Source organism: Pleurodeles waltl, chromosome 6, assembly GCF_031143425.1.
Source record: "Pleurodeles waltl isolate 20211129_DDA chromosome 6, aPleWal1.hap1.20221129, whole genome shotgun sequence".
Classification (NCBI taxonomy): Eukaryota; Metazoa; Chordata; class Amphibia; order Caudata; family Salamandridae; genus Pleurodeles; species Pleurodeles waltl.
The window spans coordinates 91,928,362-91,948,806 of record NC_090445.1 but is presented as its reverse complement, the minus strand read 5'-3'; the positions used below and the strand labels follow the sequence as shown (position 1 = coordinate 91,948,806).

The 20,445-nt window shown below is 48.3% G+C and overlaps 1 protein-coding gene across 1 annotated transcript in view; it reads left to right on the top strand.

Annotated features, from left to right (window-relative positions):
• Nucleotides 1-19,843: 19,843 nt before the first annotated feature.
• THRA (thyroid hormone receptor alpha) overlaps nucleotides 19,844-20,445 on the top strand; it is a 678,981-nt gene continuing 678,379 nt past the window's right edge. The window contains exon 1 of the mRNA XM_069237417.1: nucleotides 19,844-20,172. The gene's annotated coding sequence lies outside the window, so the exon portion shown is untranslated. The remainder of the gene's footprint in view (nucleotides 20,173-20,445) is intronic.

Here is a 20,445-nt window from a genome sequence, read left to right as displayed (position 1 = left end):
TTACATTGGATTGGGTGTGTGGGAGTGGTATTTCAGAATTATCCAATGTGGTTGTGTTTTGTAAATGTGTGTGTATTTTGAGCGCGGCGGTGTGTACCGCCAATGGAGTACCGCGGTTGAAAGACCGCCTCGTGGATTTGTGTGTCGTGATAGTGTGGGCATATTCCTGTTGGCGTGACGGTGGAGGTTTTGTTATTGCCAGTTTATCACTGACCTTTGGTGTGGCGGACTTGTGTGGGTGTCTGGATTTTGGCGGATTCCGAGCTGTGGGTCGTAATAGCTGTAGCGGTATTCCGCCGCCGCAGCGGTGTGTTGGCGGTCTTCTGCACGGCTGTAAGCGGGATTTACCACCAGGGTGGTAATGAGGGCCATAGTCTTACATCTCTACCTAGAAATTAGTGGAAATAAAGCAAGCAGACAACAAGTTTTGTGATGGGTGAATTTATTACAATGCCCTTGCAGAACATACATTGTGGACAGACATGAACTTAAAAGTAAAGTGAAGAGGTCAGTCATGGGAGATGAAGTTAACTGAGTAGATGCCATACCATTGGGAGTCCAAAGTCCAGAGTACTCCTCCCATTGGAACAGGTAGGTGTTTCAGGATAAGTCAACAGAGTGAATATGTGGCACACAAAGGAGGTCCCTTGGAATGAGGTCACTTGCTGGTAGTGGTGGGAGTCTTGCCATCTGCACTTCCTGGAATCCTTGCTGGACGTCCCTGCTTGTGGGGGCGGGTATCAGCTGCTACAGAGGCGGGGTGTTTGGGTCTCGAGGGTTACCAGGGCAGGGCCTCCCTTCCAGTGGCTGGCAGCGATGTCGATGGGCCTGGTGTTGCTGCCCAAAGGAAGGAGTGGAGTGATGTGGAATATCCCTGCCCAGGGTGGTGTTGATGACCCTCAACACCCCTGTTAGGGATGCCGAGTTTGTGTTATGGGCCTCCCATTGCTCCCACATGTCCCGATGGATGTCCCTCTGTAGCTGCTTGATTTCCCAGAGTTCATTCAATACCTGGCCCATCATGCCTTGGGACTCTTGATAGACCCCCAAGACGTGGCTGATGGTGTCCTGTCTGATGGCAGCCCCAGTGGCCTCACCCCGCTGGCCCACAGCAGCCCTCCCATGCATAGCACTTTCACAAGCCTGTGCCCTTGCAACAGGTTGCCCTCTCCCACTTGTTCCTGGACCCTCATTGTCAGAAGTGTTGTACCGCAACCCAGTATGCAGGACTGGGAGGCATGAGATTGTTGACACTGTGCTTGGTACACAGGTTGGGGGGGCGGATGGCTGCCTGAGATGTTGAGGCAACCGGAATGGGAGGTGTAGATATGGGCACAGTGAGACTCACTGTAGCCATCTGACTAGGTTTCCTAGATGGGCCAGGGGAGTCCTCCATGTTCGTCAGACCAGGAGTGCTGTCCTCATTGAGGGCTTCATCCGGGTGGGGGGGTTGTGGCAGTCTACTGTGTGGCTTCTGTGTGACCAGTGGCAGGTCGACCTATGGATGTGAAATGTACAATGTTACTGGTTGTATTGTGACATTTACCTGCAACAGTTTAGTGTTACAGTAAGCAGAGACCTAGTACAAAGTGGCATTGCAGTTAATCCAGATGTGGCAGTAAACCATGGTATTATTTGTACTGGCCTGACATTTGCGGAGCATGCCAGATCTTTTTGGCTGATGTAACTGCTGAAATGTGCAGCTCATTGGCACTTGGGAGTATGGGCAGAGAATTCCATCTTGCCACCAGTGCAGGCAACACGGTGGCTATGTGGGATATGGTGTTGGCCATTTTGTGGCCTAGTTGCTTGTGATGCAGGCAGAGGCAGGTGATTGTTGTATATGTGACTGGAGTGTGTTTATGTGGTGAGTGCAGTTTGAATGTGTCTGCTGCCAATACCATACTGGTGATGCATCTTGAGACCTTGGGCTCATGTTTTGCACACTAAATAATGTGTCCTTTCTGTCCTCACTAGTTTATTCTTGGGTTAGCATGTCAAGATGGAGCTAGGTATGCAGACACATCTCTGAGTTGAGCATGATCTGTATCTTGGTCGATCCTGGGTGAGTAAACTTCTAAGGAGTGTTAGCAAGAAAGTGTATTTTGACAAATGACTGCTGGTCTGGTGTTTGGAATGCCAGTTACAGAGCCTGCTGGGAGTTGCAGTCAGGTCACTCCCTATTCTCCCAAACACTTGAAATATGTCATCCTCCCAGGTGAGTGAACGTCAAATGGGATTAAACTAACCGGGGTATATTAGCAAGTGACCACTGGGCTTCAGTTTGTAGTTTCAGAAACAGTGCCTCCTGGCCTTCACATTCATGTCACTCCCTCTACTTCTCCCACTTGACAAATGTTGTTTTCCCGGGTGGGTACACTTCATTTGTGGGTTACCTAATGAGGGTGTTTGGAGAGGAGAACACTAGTCTGATGGTTTGAGTGACAGAAACAGGGCCTATTGTGAGCTGTAGTCAGCCCAGTCCCTGTACTTCACACACTGGACAGATGGTATCGCCCCAGATTAATAAACTTCTTTTTAGCGTTAACAAACAGGTGTATTTGGGCAGACGTACACTGGGCTAGTGGTTGGAGTCACAGAAACATGGCCTATTGTGAGTTGTAGTGCCTCTACTACACACCGTCTATCAATGGTATCCTCCAAGGTGTGTGGACTTCAATTGAGAGTTGACAGACAGGGGTATTTTGACATGTGACCACTGGGTTTGTGTTTGTAGTCACAGAAACAGTGCCTCCTGGCCTTGGCAATCATGTCAGCCCCTCCACTTCCCAACACTTCACAAATGCTATCTTCCCAGGTGAGTGTAGAGCATTGGAGTGGTTACATACAGGTGTATTTGGGCCCGTGAAGCATGTGTTGTTGTTTGGAATCACAGACCCAAGGCCTGCTGGTAGCTGCAGACATGTCACTCTCTGTGCTACACACACTGTACAAATATCGCCCCCGAGGTGAGTCCACGTTAATTGATCTTTGTAAATACAGATGTCTAGTATCATGATACCACTGTGGTAGTGTTTGTAGCTACAGGAACAGTGGTTCCTGGGAGATATAGTCATGCCAGTCCCTGTACTACACAAACTGTACAGGTATCATCTCTCCAGGTGAGTGCACTTCATTTGTGATTTGACAAAAGATAGTCTTTGGACAGGTGGACAGTAATGAGCCAAAAGGTGACTTATGATCATGCATGAGCTGGCGTTTTGGTGACCTTGTTAGTGTTGTGACATATCAGACTTCACTCCCCCAGGTATTCCTGTCAAGCTCTCAGGATGCAGGATGGCAAGAACCTTCTCCTCCCAGGATAGTAGCTGTAATTGGGCACTGGGAGGACCATCACCAGTCTTCTTGGCCTGCAGCTGGTGCCTAGAGACCAGGGAACGGACCTTGCCCCTGAGGTCTTTTCACCTCTTCCTGATGTCCTACTTTGTGCGCACGATGGAGCCTACAGAATTTACTCTGTCAACTATCCTGTCCCACAGTTCCATTTTCCTACTGAGAGGAGTATGTTGGACGTGTGCTCCAAACAATTGTGGCTCTACTGTTATGATTTCATCCACCATGACTCTTAGCTTTTCATCTGTAAAACGAAACAGGGATTTATGGAACGTGACATGGTGGTGAAAAACAAAAAAAAATGGGTGACAGGGATTTGCTTAACAGGGGAGTTGCAATAGGGGGTGAATGATGAAGGGTGTTTTGCAGGATGTTCTACAGGATAGAGAAATAAAATGGGGGTGTCTAATCTATGTGCTCTCAAGATATAGGTGCTCTAGCTTTGTTGTTATGCAGTGTAGATGCAAAGGATTGTTGTTTGTGAAGGGATGTGTTTTATAGTGCCCTTTGCAGGTGTGTCCACCTGTGTTGTTTTCATATTCCTCCAATGTGCAATTGTGTATTGCTTTGCAGACCGCAGACCGCTGTGGCTCGGACCACCATTGGCTGACCGCTGTTGAAGGACCGCCACGTTGGCTGTGTGCTTGTAATATGTTTGTTGGTTGGTCGCAGTACTGGTGGGGAGGGAGGTCGGACCGCCTTTTTCCCGACTGCCCGCCACTAGCGGTCGGCCATTTTTGGTTGACGATCGGCAGTCCTGCCTGTATAACTTGTAATAGGGCAGTCTGTAAGACCACCAACATGGCGGTCTTTGCAGGACCAAAAACATGGCGGTATGGCGATCAGACTGCCAAGCTCATAATGAGGTCCAAAGCAATCAATAAAATTAAATGTAAAAAAAAGTAATCAATAGAACTCTTTCAACAAATGTAATGAGCTCAAAAATCACCTTGCAGCAAAAAGGCCACACCTAGCAACACTGTGCCAGATTCTACATGGAAATTTCAGAAGCTACCCTGCACAAAACTGACCACCAAAAAGACACACTTCCCAAACGACAAACAGACTGAAAATATAAGCAAATACAATTAAGTGTTAAATAACTCAAAATTCCTAAACGATTAGAAATCAAACTAACAAACAAATACACCTATAACCAAAGACAGCTATTTTTTTAAACATAAAATTAAAACAAACCTTGTAAATCCAACAGAGAAAAAAAGCACCACTCAACCCACCGCCTAAGTGAACTTAACAGAAGGAGAAAAGCATAGGGCCTCATTATGAGTTTGGCGGTCTGAGGACCACCAAACCCATGGACTGCCACCAAATTACGTCCCTGGTGCTCCGACTGCCAGAGGACCACCACCACTGCCAAGATCATGGATCCTGATGGGGTGGCGGCGGTCAGAGTTGTGCTCAGCCAAGACAGCACTGAGATCAGCGCCACCGTGCTGATCATGAGTTCTCTTTCTTCCAGCCGTTTCGTGGCAGAGTCCCCGCCATGAAAAGGCTAGCGGCAAGACAGTGATGGGGGCCTCCTGCCCGCACCCTCGGAATGCACACTGTTTGCTATGGCAGACAGTGTGCGTTCCAAGGGGCCTCGGCTCCATGAGGAGCCGAGGCCAATGCCCCTGCACGGTTTCCACTGGGCTGACCGGCAAAAACCTCTGATTTCTGAGGTTTCTGCTGGTCAGCCCAGTGGAAACCTTGGAATGGGAACAGGGAGGAGCCTGCCAGCCTCGCGGTGGTCTCCTATACATGGGTCTGGCGGTCCAGATTTCGGAACGCCAGACTCATAATGAGGCCCATCGTTTTTTGTACATCTCCAATGTACATTTAGGCAAGAAATTTGGTTCAAACCAATAAATCCCCCACCCTTTTTTTTTTTTTTTTTTTGCTTTAGTACATCAAGTTTTTGGAAAAATGGAAGAAAGCTGTAACCGCTTTTCTCACCTACTATTTTAACGTCAGCTGCTGTGTGGTTGGGGGCAACAGGTTCTGTGCAGATGGTGCATGAACATGTGAGCACATGTGTGTGCTTGTGTAGGCTGAGCAAGTAAGACTATTGTCTTACCTAGTTTAGCATCAAGACATAGGCAGTAGAGTGGCACATAGGGCCCTGACTTAATTAATATGATTTTGACTAGAAGCAAAAAAGGGAGCAGAGCATCCTATTTTGGATATAGTGGACCATGTATAATGCTTTTCACTGCACTCTTTTGCTGTAACTTCAGATTGGACTACGTTAGAAAGGCCAGAGTTGCTACCTCTTACTCAAATTAATGTACCAGGACTTCAAATATGAGGTCAGATGTGGCACATTTGAATTCCTTCATACGCTTTATAATATGGACTCCTTAATGAGGTTTGTGCTTAGAGCTGCCTGGTTAGGATGGTTAATTGCTCTGGTGCCTCGGTAGTCAGATCATAGACTCCAGGGCACAGTAGGGCCCACCCAGGGTTATCATACTTCTCCTGGTAGAGGAAGGGTGGGCATTGATGCACTATAGCTGCTAGTGTCACTTCCCTTTACATTCGCTTATTGGATGTTCCCACATGGGACACAGGTGTGATAGGCAGAGGTCTGGGTCCTGTCACCACCGGAGGCTTGGGGGGAAGAAACCAGCTGTGGATGGGCCAGGCGTAGCTTGTGGAGAGAGGAATGCCACAATTTTGGAGGGACTTACTTTTGAAACCTTACCAGATCGCAACACAGGATTAGAAAAGACAGTGGGGTAAATCCTGTGAGTGACATAGAGGGTAGAAGAATGACATGGCCCTCCCACATTGAGTGGGTGCCGCACAAACTGAAAGAAACTATCTCGCAGCCTCATATAGGGAGGAGGAGATGGCACAAGATGTTCGAGGACCATCCTGGACCACAGCATCACTAAAACCAGAATGGAGGCCCCGCCGTATACTCGTCACTTCTTTGTGGTCTCGCTCCAGAGCTTAGGCCTGACTCCCTCTTAGACTCAGTAGAGGGAGGACTTGCAGGGATCCCGAAGGTGGAAATCCCCTGAAGCAGTAGTGCGTGTCCGCGCACAGTGACTTTAAGGCACTGTTTTTCTGTAGGTCACTGTCAGGGCGACAGGCCAGAGCTCACAACCCCCATAGGGGCTTCTTTGCGCTACCTTAGCAGCAGGGTGGCGAGTCTGCCTGGCACCTCCGCGAGGCATAGGGGAGATGACTGGTACCGGCGGACTCCTGGCGGGGCGATGAGGGCTGACTCAGGGCGGGCCTGGCCTGGGGCTCTGCAGTACCCCTGCGGGCAGTAGTGGGAGGCACGGCGCAGCAGTTCGGGGTCTCAGCAGACGGGTTCTGCTCATCAGCAGCTGCCATCTGTGTGACTTGGCCCAGGCACTTTCACCATTCCCCCTGCTGCGGCCGCAGGTTCACACTAGTTCCCATGGCGAGTTCCTGATACTGGCCTCAAATCAGCCCAAATGGCATGCCCAGGGGACTGGTGCCACATCTTTTGGGGCATCACTCAGAGTGGGTACATTTCTCGGGAAGACAATTTGCTGCATGCAGTGTGATGCAGCACTCTGTGGCATTGTCTACTTTGACATTTTAATACACTTTTACACAATCGACTCCAATACAAATGGTTCTTAAGAAAGAAAATTGTACACATTAGCAGATTCTATTAAGTTGGTATTAATCATCAACTAATTAGCTCCCTTGCATCTGGCGCACGAAAGCCACTTTGCTGTGCCCGTTCTAGATCCCAGAGTCAAGTAGATTGTGCAAAACACTTAGGGCCTGATTCTAACCTTGGAGGACGGTGTTAAACCGTCCCAAAAGTGGCGGATATACCACCTACCGTATTACGAGTTCCATAGGATATAATGGACTCGTAATACGGTAGGTGGTATATCCGCCACTTTTGGGACGGTTTAACACCGTCCTCCAAAGTTAGAATCAGGCCCTTAATGTTACAGAAAAATAATGGCCCTCATTCTGACCTTGGCGGGCGGCGGAGGCCGCCCGCCAAAGTCCCGCCGTCAGGTTACCGTTCCGCGGTCGAAAGACCGCGGCGGTAATTCTGACTTTCCCGCTGGGCTGGCGGGCGGTCGCCTTCAGACCGCCAGCCAGCCCAGCGGGAAAGAGGCTTCCACGATGAAGCCGGCTCGGAATCGAGCCGGCGGAGTGGAAGCTGTGCGACGGGTGCAGTTGCACCCGTCGCGTATTTCACTGTCCGCGCAGCAGAAAGTGAAATACATGTAGGGGCCCTCTTACGGGGGCCCCTGCAATGCCCATGCCAGTGGCATGGGCACTGCAGGGGCCCCCAGGGGCCCCGCGACCCCCCCCTACCGCCATCCGGATCTCGGCGGTCCGACCGCCGGGATCTGGATGGCGGTAGGGGGGGTCGGAATCCCCGCGGCGGTGCAGCAAGCTGCGCCGCCGCGGAGGATTCAATGGGGCCGCGGTACACTGGCGGGACCCCGCCAGTGGTGCCGGTCCGACCGCGGCTTTACCGCCGCGGTCGGAATCCCCATTGGAGCACCGCCGGCTTGTCGGCGGTGCTCCCGCGGTCCTCCGCCCTGGCGGTCAAAGACCGCCAGGGTCAGAATGACCACCAATGTCTGTTTCTTTTCTAGTAAAATGTGTCCTCGTGCATTCAGTGCATCCCACTTATGTGTAGAAACCTGTCTTCGGCTTTACTCATCGTGGACACTCTCAGCCCTCTACAAGCAGCTCTTTCCATTCAAAGACAGCGAGATGTAGTGCTAAAGCAAGGCCTCACGGCACTTTTACTTTGAGCCTTCAGTAAAGCTTAGGTGGTCTAAGAGGTTGCTTGCGCTTGGTTATTTATGTCAGTTCTTTTTTGCATGAAAAATGTGTTTCCGGGGCTTCGATTGTAATTCTTTTCTTTCCTGTAGACAAGCGCTCTCCCTAGAAGCAAATTATGCAAAGGACGCTCGATTATGTGGCGAATGTGGCAAGTTCGTTTTTCTGTGGAAAACGCAGCACAGTTGAGTTTTCCCAGGAGCTCCGATGGTAATTCGACTCGTTCCGGTGGACAAACTCAGACTTCACTCCCAATGTTGTTTCTGGTTTACTTGTAAATCAGTAGGTCAGCATACCAACATCCTTTCCTAAACTGTTCCTTTTACTAACAAATCTTTGCATATCTTGTGCTGAACTACGGTGCTTAATTTGTAAATAAAAACGTGCCGATACCCAAAGCTCTCCTCTGAAACTCGCGGCTGCAGCAATTAAATGTGCGATCACAAAATACTGAGACAGGGTAACCCCGAAGCCATATCGGACCTCTAATCCATGTACAGCCACTCCCTGCCCCTTCAGCTCACTCTTGCAGCTTTCTGCTTTCTCCCTTTGTGGCGCGTTTTCGTTTTTCTCTTCCTCTGTGTTTACCATATCTGTCTTTTGCTCACAGGAAATGCTGGAGGCAGAAGAATAAGTGCCGGCCCTCAAAAATATGTGCCGGACCCCGCACCAGAAACCACCGGCTCAAATTAAGCACTGTGGAACTATCTGTAATTGCAGGACTTGAAGCGAGGTAGCAGATGTGCTGAATATAGCTTCGATACAGTGTATCAAAAAAGAATTGCAAATGCAATGTTTACATAAAGAGTTCAGAGCATGTGATGGTTAAAAGGAGAGCTCGGTGTCTGCATCACTTGAAAAGTAATACAGTGAGCGCATTTTTACAGCATGTTTACATCTTTACAATCAAGTGGCATCGTGGATAGATCGTGTCTTTCTCCAGATGAGTGTGGAGTGTGGCAGAGAGGATATGAGGGATGCTGGGTTGTCACCTCCCTGGCGTCTCAAGAGCCTTAAGGTTGGTGCTAAGAGGTTGTCGGTGAGGAGACAGGATCTGCTGCCGTGGTCCAAGTGCCTCCCTCGGGCCCATGGAAGTCGAAGATGGCACAGACGGGGCCAGATGTGCGAAGAGACAAACTGCGCACTGACTTTTTGCAATATGTGGGGGGGGGAGGGGTCACCCAACACGATTCTTAAAGGGGAAGGCGGGATTCCTTCCCCTTTGCAAATCAGTGAAAACCCAATTTGAAGTGTTAGCAGGTGGCCGTTGGACAACTGAGCCGAATAACTGCATTGAGGTAAAAAACGACGGACGCACCATACCGAATCACAAGTAAGAATTCACGCCCTCCCTAGTTGCAGTTCGTTATGGGTCACTATATCCACTTTCGAGTTGAAAATGCAATTCCAAATTGTCAAATGGGTTTACTACATTGTTGAAAACTATTACGCATTTGCAGAGCCTGTGATTTTACAAAACGTGGGGTTGTGAATGCAAAATGGGTTTACCCTTGGTAGGGTGTGGTGGAAGCTTTCAGTGATGTATGGATGGACTGTGATGTGTAAACTTAAGATACTAAATTAAGCAGCTTAATTTGTAACTTAGCATATGATGACCATGTTGCTCGATGTACATTAGGTTCTTTGCCCAACCAAAGGCCCTTACAGATGGCACGCGTGTCAAATGTAATGGTGTTATGGTGCAGAAGGACCGTCATTAGGTTGGTGCAGTGGTTGTGCTTGTTCATGTACAGAGACTTGAAAAGGGAGGTGCTGGCAAGTTTTCCCAAAGTTGTGCTGCTAGACAGTGGAGGTTGAGATGCTCAACAATTCCAGTTGTAAGTTGGAGTTCTGAGCACCCACCGCAAGAGGGCGTTGTTAGGCTTTAGGAGCTGGAGAGCAGAGGATCATCAGAGGTGATGAGATGGGGGCAGTAGATAATTTCCATACTGGTGGATTGAACAATAATGACGGCTGTGGCGGTTGCCAATGTTACTTTAAGAGAGGAGTTTCACGAAGAACAACAGATACAAGGCAATATTATGTCGAGTATAGTGCTTAATTTGCAAATAAAAACGTGCTGTGCCTAAAGGTCTCTTCAAACACGCGCCAATTAAATGTGCCAGTACAGGATGAGGCAGGGTAATCCCAAAGCCATCTCTGGCCTCTTTAATCCATTTACAGTCACTCCCTGCCTCTTCAGATCACTCTTGCAGCTTTCTGCTTTCTCTCTTTGTGGCGTGTTTCTGTTTTTCCCTTCCTCCGTATTTTCCATTTGTGTCTTTTGCTGGCAGCAAATGCTTGAGGCAGAAAAATAAGTGCTGGTGCCCCGCACCGGAAACCACCGGCTCAAAGTAAGCACTGGTTATGTCCAAATATGTCATTTTCTTTTGGGCTGTGTCATGGGTGCAGCAGTGCTAGCAAAATGCTACTTGGTCTCTGTTAGATTTCATGGACGTCAATTCACTGAAATGCCAGGGGTAGCGAAAGTGACATCACACGCCCCTTGACCTCCACTTTCACTCACACACACATACACATGCACACAGATTCACACGTACATACACTCTCTCTCTTACATAAACACACTCTCACCCACAAGCACACACACACAACATACATTTAAAATCATTTTACTTATCTCAGATGCCATGGAAGGGCATAGTCCAGCTAATTGTACTCCATTTTTTACACTTATAGTGAAAAATACATTATTCACTATTAGTGTAATAGAAGTTGACAGAAACCAAAGAGTGTGGAGCTCAAACTGACCTCTGTAAGGACCAGTTGCGCTGTGTTCCTTCCAGGGGTCGCAAAGGCAGTGCCAGGGGTTGCAAAGGACAAGTCAGAGGTTGCGGTTGCACCCCCTGGCGACTCCTAAATGACATCCATGCCAGGTTGTGCTGCGCCTATTCTACTAGGTGTGGCAGCTCTTTTCGGTAACATTCCCCTGGCAGAGATCTGCATGGGCATCAGTGTATTTGAGATGCAGGCCAGTTCCTATTGAACTAAGAAGCTGATATTAGCTTGCAGGTAGAGCAGGCGTTCTCCATAAATGTATTCAGGCGAGGGGTGAGCTATCCAAGGACGCCTGCTTCCAGAAATAGTAATATTTCCAATAGCATATGAATCTGAGAGGACATCCACGCTGCGAGCAAGAACGTTGCTTACCTGTAATAACATTTCCTGGCATGTGTAGACTCACTTGGGGCATTTGTACCTCACCCATTGTACCCTGGTCTTGGAGGTCATGGTTGCATATGGATGCTATAGCATATGAAAACAAAATGCCTCTTAGGGAGCAGAGAATTTGGGGAGCCCTTCATCTCACTGAGGATTCGAGGGAGTGCAGACCTCTCATGTTTACCAGCTCACTCAGAGAGTAACTCATCCAGTCCACCTTTGCTCTCTGAGTTATTTGTTCATGTACCCCATTATGAATTCATAAGTACATGCCCCAGAATGCAAAAAAAAAAAAAATCATACTAGATGAACTGCTTGCAAGCTTAGGTGGGAAACGGGGAAGCTTTGTCGGTTTTAGGGCACTCATGGCTTAGGTTTTTAAGTTTCTTTACTGTAATATGCTAATTAATGTTTATCAAGAACACACTTGTGACGTTTCATGGCTTTAACAAAGGTGAGCTAATACAAACATCAACTGAAGGCAGGAGAAATGAGTGAGATCACATTCAGGTCTTGAGTAGTTCCATCAAAGTAGGTTCAGACCGAATGTGTAACAGAACAGTATTCCGAAGCTCGGCTTCAGCCCCACAATGCCCCTGTCGCCCATTCTCCTGACCCTAGTCCCCGCTGCCACCTAAAGACCGACTAAGCTGGCTGTTCTCACTAGTTATATTTTTATTGTTTAATTACAGCTTGCACATGCCTAAAAATGGCCACTTGATATGTATTGAACACGTAGAAATCACCAGAAACTAATTTCCAATACGGATATATAATTTGTATAATAATAATAAAAATAAAAACTATACAATCTTTATAACACAATACTCCCAGGGCCACCATCATCTCTTTTCACAAAGCAATAGAATCAGGTTTAAATTTCCTGACAATGGGATACAATGAATTTTATCTTCCAAATTCTCTGACATAAACCTGGTGATACCCCACCTCCAATCCACTTCAAACCACTCCACTCCAGGTAAATTCCCAGCTGGGAAAAGAAGCAATACTGATATCTAAGCGCATGAACACCAGGTGACTTTGGCTACCAAAAAGTGGGATGGCCTTTGAAGATGGCTTTGTGTATCATAGTGCTTTGAAATGAACGTTGTTTGTGTTTGGTGGAGATGTATTAGAGTAAATGTTAATCTAAGGCTATATATGGGGCCGGGATTGGGGTCTTATCGATGTTATCATTTGGCAAGTAGTTGAAAATAAATCTTGTAATAATGATTGAGGGTCCTTCAAAGTGCATCTAATTTTGCTTGAATTCCGTATGGAGTTAAAGTTACAAGTATATGTATCTTGCACTTTATTCAAAATTACTTTGGTATAATTAAAGAATTTTAGTGTTTCTATTTTTGCTTAGCTGACAAGATGACAGAAGGGAGATAGCAGAAGGAACTCTACGGAAATTAATTTGATGCCTGGTATGAATTTTTATGGAGGACTCTTTGTTTTAATGGACAGAGGAATTGTTATATAGCGTGTAGTGGGTGGGTAGGTGTCCTGAGGCATGGAACCTATGTGATCCAGAAGAAATGTGTGATGGAACAACGAATGCTGGAACCATGCATGCCTGAACAACGCAGTCCGAACAACGATCACGTTGTTACCACGAACGCCTTTACCACGCATGCCTTTACAACAATTTTTTTTGTAAAAGCCTGCCTAGTAAAGGCATGTGTGGGAACGGCATGCGTAGTTCTAGCACGCCACCCCCTACCTGCTCTAAGGCCCAGAAGTACCCCACCGCTGATACTAAAACTACCCCAACCCCTAAAAAAAAGTACCACCACCCACCCTGAGCCCTAAAACCATCCCTGACCCCCCCGCCCTAAAAACAAGCGACTCCCCACCCCTGCCCCTAAAAACAGAACTACCCTGACCCTCCAGCCCCAAAAACAAAACTACCCCGATCCCCCTCCTCCAAATACAAAACTATCCCAACCCCCCCAAAAACAAAACTACCCTGACCCCCACCCCTAAAAAACAAACTACCCTGGTCCCCGCCCTAAAAACCAAACTACTCGACCTCCCCACCCTATCCCTAAAAACAAAACTACACTGACCCCCCAACCCTCAAAAACAAAAGTACCCAACCCCCCACCCTGCCCCTAAAAACAAAAGTACCCTGACCCCCAACCCATCCCTAAAAACATAACTACCCTGACCCCTCACTCCTAAAAACAAAACTACCCCGACCCCCCAACCTGCCTCTAAAAACAAAACTACCCCACCCACAAAAACAAAACTACTCATCCTCCACCCCCGCACCTAAATACAAAATTACTCTGACTTCCCCACCCCGCCCCTAAAAACAAAACTACCCTGCCCCCCACAACAAAACTACCCTGCTCCCCCAACCCTGCCCCTGGAAATAGAACTACCCCAACCACCACCCCACAAAACAAAACTACCCCGCACCCACCCCACCCCTAAAAGCAGAACTACTGATCCCCCCACCCTCGCCCCTAAAAACCGAGCTACCCTGACCACGCACCCCCACCCCTAAAAACCAAACTACCCCCACCCAGCCCCTAAAAACAAAACTACCCCGATCTCCTCACCCCCAACAAAACTACCCCACCCCTAAAAACAGAACTACCTCAATCCCCCATCACTAAAAACCAAACTACCCAGACCCACTACACCCCACTAAAAACCAAACTACCCTGACCCCCTACCCCCACCCCTAAAATCCAGACTACCCCGATCCCCCACTCCGCCCCTAAAAACAAAACTACCCTCAACCCCCCAAAAATAAAGTACCCCGAACCCCCCACCACCACCCCTAAAAACAGAACAACCCCGACCCCCACCTCCCCTGAAAACAAAACTACCCCCATCCCACCACCCCTAAAAACGAAACTACCATGACTCCCCCACCCCGCCCCTAAAACCAAAATTACCCCAACCACCCACACCAAAAACAAAACTACACCCACCCCAAGCCCTTTATCCACTGCCACCCCTAAAAAATTACCCCCCAATCCCACTTACCTGACCGCGTCATCTCCCGATCCACTCTGCCTTTTCCCTGCCTTAACCACGCATATGCGTTGTTCAGCACATGTGTGGTTAAGGCAGAGAAAAAGGCAGTTGCTGTTCCAGCAAGCGTGGTTATGCTTGCGTTGTTCGCGGCATCGTTCTTCCGGAGTCGTTGTTGAGGACGTTTCCCATCCAAAAGTAGGAATTTGATCAGCTTTTCGTTTTTATTCCTTGTATTGTAAAACGTATCTAAACATGAAATTAGATCAATTTGTAATTTTAGCATACAGCTTTTTAGAAGTATAGTATTGTTAATTTATTTTACAATACTTGTAATGTTTACTTGTGTTTGTTGATTGCAATGTTTGTTTTACCAAGTCTGCAATATATCAAACAAATAAATTTAAACTGAAACTGAAATAAAGCCTGAAAATGAATTGAAACTGAAGCCAATTTTACTTGCCAGTAAGTGTCCGGAATGACTTATTTAGAGGACAAAATTAGATTAGCTCCTCTTTTGCTCTGGTTGGTTGTTTGGTTGAATCCTATTTCCATTCTCAGTCATAACTTTGTAACTGATGTCATGAGGTTAGATATTCAAAGATTCCCTGGTTTCATTCTCTTAAAACTATGACTTATTTTTTCAACCTCATTACAGCAGAAGTCATGGGTGATAGAAGAATCTGCCCACCTTTCTGTGTTCTTTAGAAAATGTGAGGAGCTGATGAAATATCTTGTGAGAAATTATATTTTGACTGAGACAACTCAATGTATAGAGCCTTACGAACATATTGTTACCTCCAATTACGAAAAATGGCGGTTGTCCAAATTTAGATCAGTATCTATTTGTAGTCTGAAATTCTTTCCAAAGGGCCGAATTGGTTGGGACAATATAAAATGTTGTCCTTGTCAGGAGGCATCTCTATAAACTGTCGCGCATTTTGGGGTTTTGTAACTTTTATAAAGCCACTCGTACTTACTATGTTACTTTCTGATTTTCTAAATTAATTTCTATAGGAAAGGCTGTTGTATGTTGCAGGGATGCTTTATAGATCTAAAGCAAAACAACAAAAAAACTGCTTTTCTCCTTTAAAACAGCATATGTCTTGCTTTCTCTGGTGCTTTTAATTGTATTTATTGGTCTGTCAAATTGTTTTTCGGAATGATTTTTTATCCAAAATAGACTGTACAGATTGATTGATTGATTGATTGAATGTTGATTCTCACTGACAAAGCCAGGAGTGCAAATCTCGGGAATTCCCCTAAACAGAGGAAGACATCCCAAATGTATGAATCGGGGGTGCATTTCTATCCAGTGCTGAATAAACACAGTTACAGGTTGAAAATACTACTTTGACAATGGCCCTTGTAACGAGACCCATCTTCTTTATGAGTGAAATTCTAACGCTTTGCCCTGTCCTCTCTCGAGCAGCTGACAGGAAACAATGGCATGTTCTGTCCTTTTCAGTGATGCACTTTAACATAAGATTCTGCTAAGATGGAGAAGCCTGGGCTTGGTGAACTGAATAGCATATACATAAAGGTATTGAATAAGAAATACTGATATCACCATGTGAAATATTGCAACTCAAGTCTTCCTGAATACCTACATAGAGAACAAAACGAGGACAAACAATTACAAAATACAGAGAATTTGATGAGAGGCTGGACCTAGAGGCAGGCAGACGAGATTGGGCTGGAATCTGGAGGAAGACTTGCTCTGCAAGCCAAGCAAATGGATGTTGCAGAAGGTTAACTGTTTCCTTAGCAGCTGCACCCAATGTGAAATAAAGGGATGGTCCTATTTCAGAGGGTTTGGAGAGGGAATCCAAGACTTTCAGAGTTGAATGGGGAACTGCTGGGAGAAAACTAAAACAGAAGAACCTGTTGAGAGCCCACCTGCTTCTAGTTGCTACATGCAACTTCCTTCCAACCACAAACTCTGAAGGGCTGCACGGGGCCCTGGTGTAAATCCAGGGACGTAGCTTCAGGCGCGGTGCTTGGGGTGTTACACCTCTCTAATAAATGTACTTTGTGATAAATAGTTGGGTACAGGTGTTTTCAGTCGGGTATGGTGGTGGTATGGTGGTGCGTATCTGTGGGACTTCACCAGTAATTTTTACACACACAGACAAAAACGGACACACACACTCTCTCCCCCTCGCTTGGTTTCGAAAGACTTAATTTTTTTTGGTTATTTCACAAATAATGTGCGTTCTCTGCTTTAGTACCCCTACCAATCCACACCCTCGCCCCTTTGGCTGCCCCTTAGGCCCCCCTGTGCGCCCTGCTTGTAGCATCATGTATTTTAACATTATGTTCCAGCGTGATTGTTGAGACATCTGAAGCTCACACACCGCCGACCTTACCGACCAAGCTACGACCCATTGTGAATCTGGAAGAGCGCCCCCCCAACATGGGGGGAGCGCAACCCCTTAGGGATCGGGGACGCCGGGGCCTAACCCTCGCACAAGTTGTGCGCAGGCTGGCCGAGGCTTCCGCTCTCACGCCTCGCGAGACGTGGGAGCGGAAATTCCTCTTTGGAGGAACGTTGGGGCGACGTGCGGGCCAAACCGGTCTGGGCCGCCGCAAGCCAGTGGGGGGCTTAAAAGCACCCCCACTGAAGGCTCGGCCTTCTTCTTGTTGGCGCGGCGGCCCGGACGTTTGGGCATCATCCCAGCGTGATTGTTGAGACATCTGAAGCTCACACACCGCCGACCTTACCGACCAAGCTACGACCCATTGTGAATCACAGCACTGAGTGGCCTTTTCAAAACGAGGAAACAATATGCACATGCTGCTGTCGGTACAGTATCGTAGGCACCCAAACTCTGGGGGCAATAATGAAAAGTTTTTAGAGCCGGACCACAGAATCCTTGCACAAAATATAAACCACACGGTAGGCGATGTGTAGGAAGGCCTTGCACAAAATGTGAATTACGCTGCAGGGAATGTACAGAAAGACCTAGCAGAAAATGTGAACTACAGGGTAGGCAATGTTCAGGAAGCTCTTGTACAAAACATGAACTACAGGGTAGGCAATGTGCAAGAAGCGCTTGCACAAAACGTGAATTACAGGGTAGGCAATGTGCAGGGAGCTCTAGCACAAAACGTGAGCTAAAGGGTAGACAATGTACAGGAAGCTCTTACACAAAATGTGAACTACAGGGAAGGCAATGTGCAGGGAGCTCTTACACAAAATGTGAACTACAGGGTAGGCAGTGTGCAGTAAGCTCTTGCACAAAACGTGAATTACAGGGTAGGCAATGTGCAGGAAGCTCTTGCACAAAACGTGAACTAAAGGATAGGCAATGTACTGGAAGCTCTTACACAAAGTGTGAACTACAGGGAAGGCAATGTCCAGGAAGCTCTTACACAAAATGTGAACTACAGGGAAGGAAATGTGCAGGGAGCTCTTACACAAAATGTGAATTACAGGGTAGGCAATGTGCAGGGAGCTCTTGCACAAAATGTGAACTACAGGGTAGGCAATGTGCAGGAAGCTCTTGCACAAAACGTGAATTACAGGGTAGGCAATGTGCAGGGAGCTCTTGCACAAAACGTGAACTACAGTGTAGGCAATTTGCAGGAAGCTCTTGCACAAAACGTGAATTACAGGGTAGGCAATGTGCAGGGAGCTCTTGCACAAAATGTGAACTACAGGGTAGGCAATGTGCAGGAAGCTCTTGCACAAAATGTGAATTACAGGGTAGGCAATGTGCAGGGAGCTCTTACACAAAATGTGAATTACGCTGCAGGGAATGTACAGGAAGGCCTAGCAGAAAATGTGAACTACAATGTAGGCAATGTGCAGGAAGCTCTTGCACAAAACATGAACTATAGGGTAGGCAATGTGCAGGGAGCTCTTGCACAAAATGTGAATTACGCTGCAGGGAATGTACAGAAAGGCCTAGCAGAAAATGTGAACTGCAGGGTAGGCAATGTGCAGGAAGCTCTTGTACAAAACGTGAATTACAGGGTAGGCAATGTGCAGAGAGCTCTTACACAAAATGTGAATTACGCTGCAGGGAATGTACAGGAAGGCCTAGCAGAAAATGTGAACTACAATGTAGGCAATGTGCAGGAAGCTCTTGCCAAAAAACATGAACTATAGGGTAGGCAATGTGCAGGGAGCTCTTGCACAAAATGTGAATTACGCTGCAGGGAATGTACAGAAAGGCCTAGCAGAAAATGTGAACTACAGGGTAGGCAATGTGCAGGAAGCTCTTGCACAAAATGTGAATTACGCTGTAGGCAATGTGCAGGATGGCCTTGCACAAATGTGAACTACACGGCAGGGAATGTACAAGAAGCCCTTGCACAAAATATAAACTACTCTGCAGGAAATGTACAGGAAAGCCTGTACAAAATGTGAACTACAGGGTGTGTAGGAAGCTCTTGCACTAAATGTGAACTACAGGGTAGGCAATGTGCAGGAAGGCCTTGCACAGAATGTGAACTACAGGGTAGGCAATGTGCAGGAAGGCTTGCACAAAACGTAACTAGGTACTTGCACAAAATATGAGCTACACAGGAGGCAATATACAGAAAGCCTTTGCACAAAATGTAAGGTACAAAGTACGGAATGTACAGAAACCCCTCGCCCAAAAGGTAATGCACACAGCAGGCCATGCACAGAGCAGGCCCTTGCACAAGATGAGAAGTACACAGCAGAGATTGTGGATGTAAGATGCACGGTCTTTAGAGTGTGCGAGCTCGGCCAGTGCCCAGGGCGCCGACCCCCGGCGGAGAACTGGACCTCGCTGCAGCAGTCTCCCTACTATTTAGGTCCAAGGATAATGTGTTTAAACACTTTCTTCTGAAGGCTTCTAGTGCCCTTGTCTGCCTTTTTTTCATGGTGCGCCTTAATGTTGCCCATCTCGCCTTCACCCTATTCCTCCCAGCTTTTCAACACAGAGACCATTAAAGAGGACGGGTGCGTAGAGGTGCTAAATGTTGTTTCGCCCATGGCGCTCTCAGAGTAAAGGACAGCTCTGACGAGGTGTTTATTTGACAACTGAAAGAAAAGGCTTTTGCAACCTTTGTGCATTTCGTGATGCAATAAATCAGCATTGCGCTGTACACTGTAACATGGCGGAAGAGTGCTGGGCAGCGCTGAGATAACGTGAGCTGTGCATGTGAACGTGCAGGGCCGAGCCCGAGATCCAGCCCCGCACGTGTTATGTAAGGCCGAGGCTGGCAGCGGGAAGGCGGGGTTCAGGCCTGCAGCGCAGCCCGGCGGCCGCTAGGGGCAGCATCAGAAGCAGCGCCAACTCCAGCCCAGACAGACAGGGAGGAGCTATGAGAGCTCCCTCCAGTGCGCGCTGTGCGGCCAGGAGGCCTGCAGGGGGCACCAGCGGCCCTCAGACCCGGGCTAGGAGGAGCGGGCTGCTGGCAGGGCTCCCGGAGGCCTGCAGGGGGCAGCAGCATCCCCCCCACCATCCACAGACCAGGCTGGGAGGAGCGGGCGGGAGCTGGCAGGGCTGTCTCATGATCTCCTCCGTCCCTGACACGCACTGAGCAGAGGAGGCTGGAGAGGGCGAGAAGAGCAGAAAACAGCCCCCTGCACCCCCGGCTTTGCACAAGCAGCCCCAGTGGGGGCTGGACCTAGCGGAGGGCACCGGTCCAGGGCTTCGAGGAGCAGTGGGGAGCCGGACAGGAGGCACCGGCCCCCCTCATGCTGCAGCAAGAAGCCATGCAGCTTTGGTGGAGAGGAGGGGAGCGGGACTGCAGCTAGGCAGGGCTGGCAGCCCCCCGGAGCTGCGGCGAGAGCGGACCGGCCTGAAGCCACCCCGGATCCCCACCACCCCCCTGTGCACCGGACACAGCCCCTCCGGGTCGGGGAAGGTAAGGACACGGCCGGGGCACCCGCATGACTGGGCGAGGAGGGGGCGGGGCAGCCAAGGGTTCATGTTTATGTTGCGGGGGTGGCAGGGGCGTGGCACGTGCGCCAAGCAGCGAGGGGACTGGTGGTGGTTTCACAGCTTTGGGGTGTCTGACAGCTTGGGGGGCACGCGTCTGTCCACTCATGCGCGGGTTCATCACAGTTGTGGGGAGGGGGTGTGTGTGTTAGTTTTTGGGGTCCGGAGTTTCATACGAGGTGTTAAAGTTCTGAGTGTC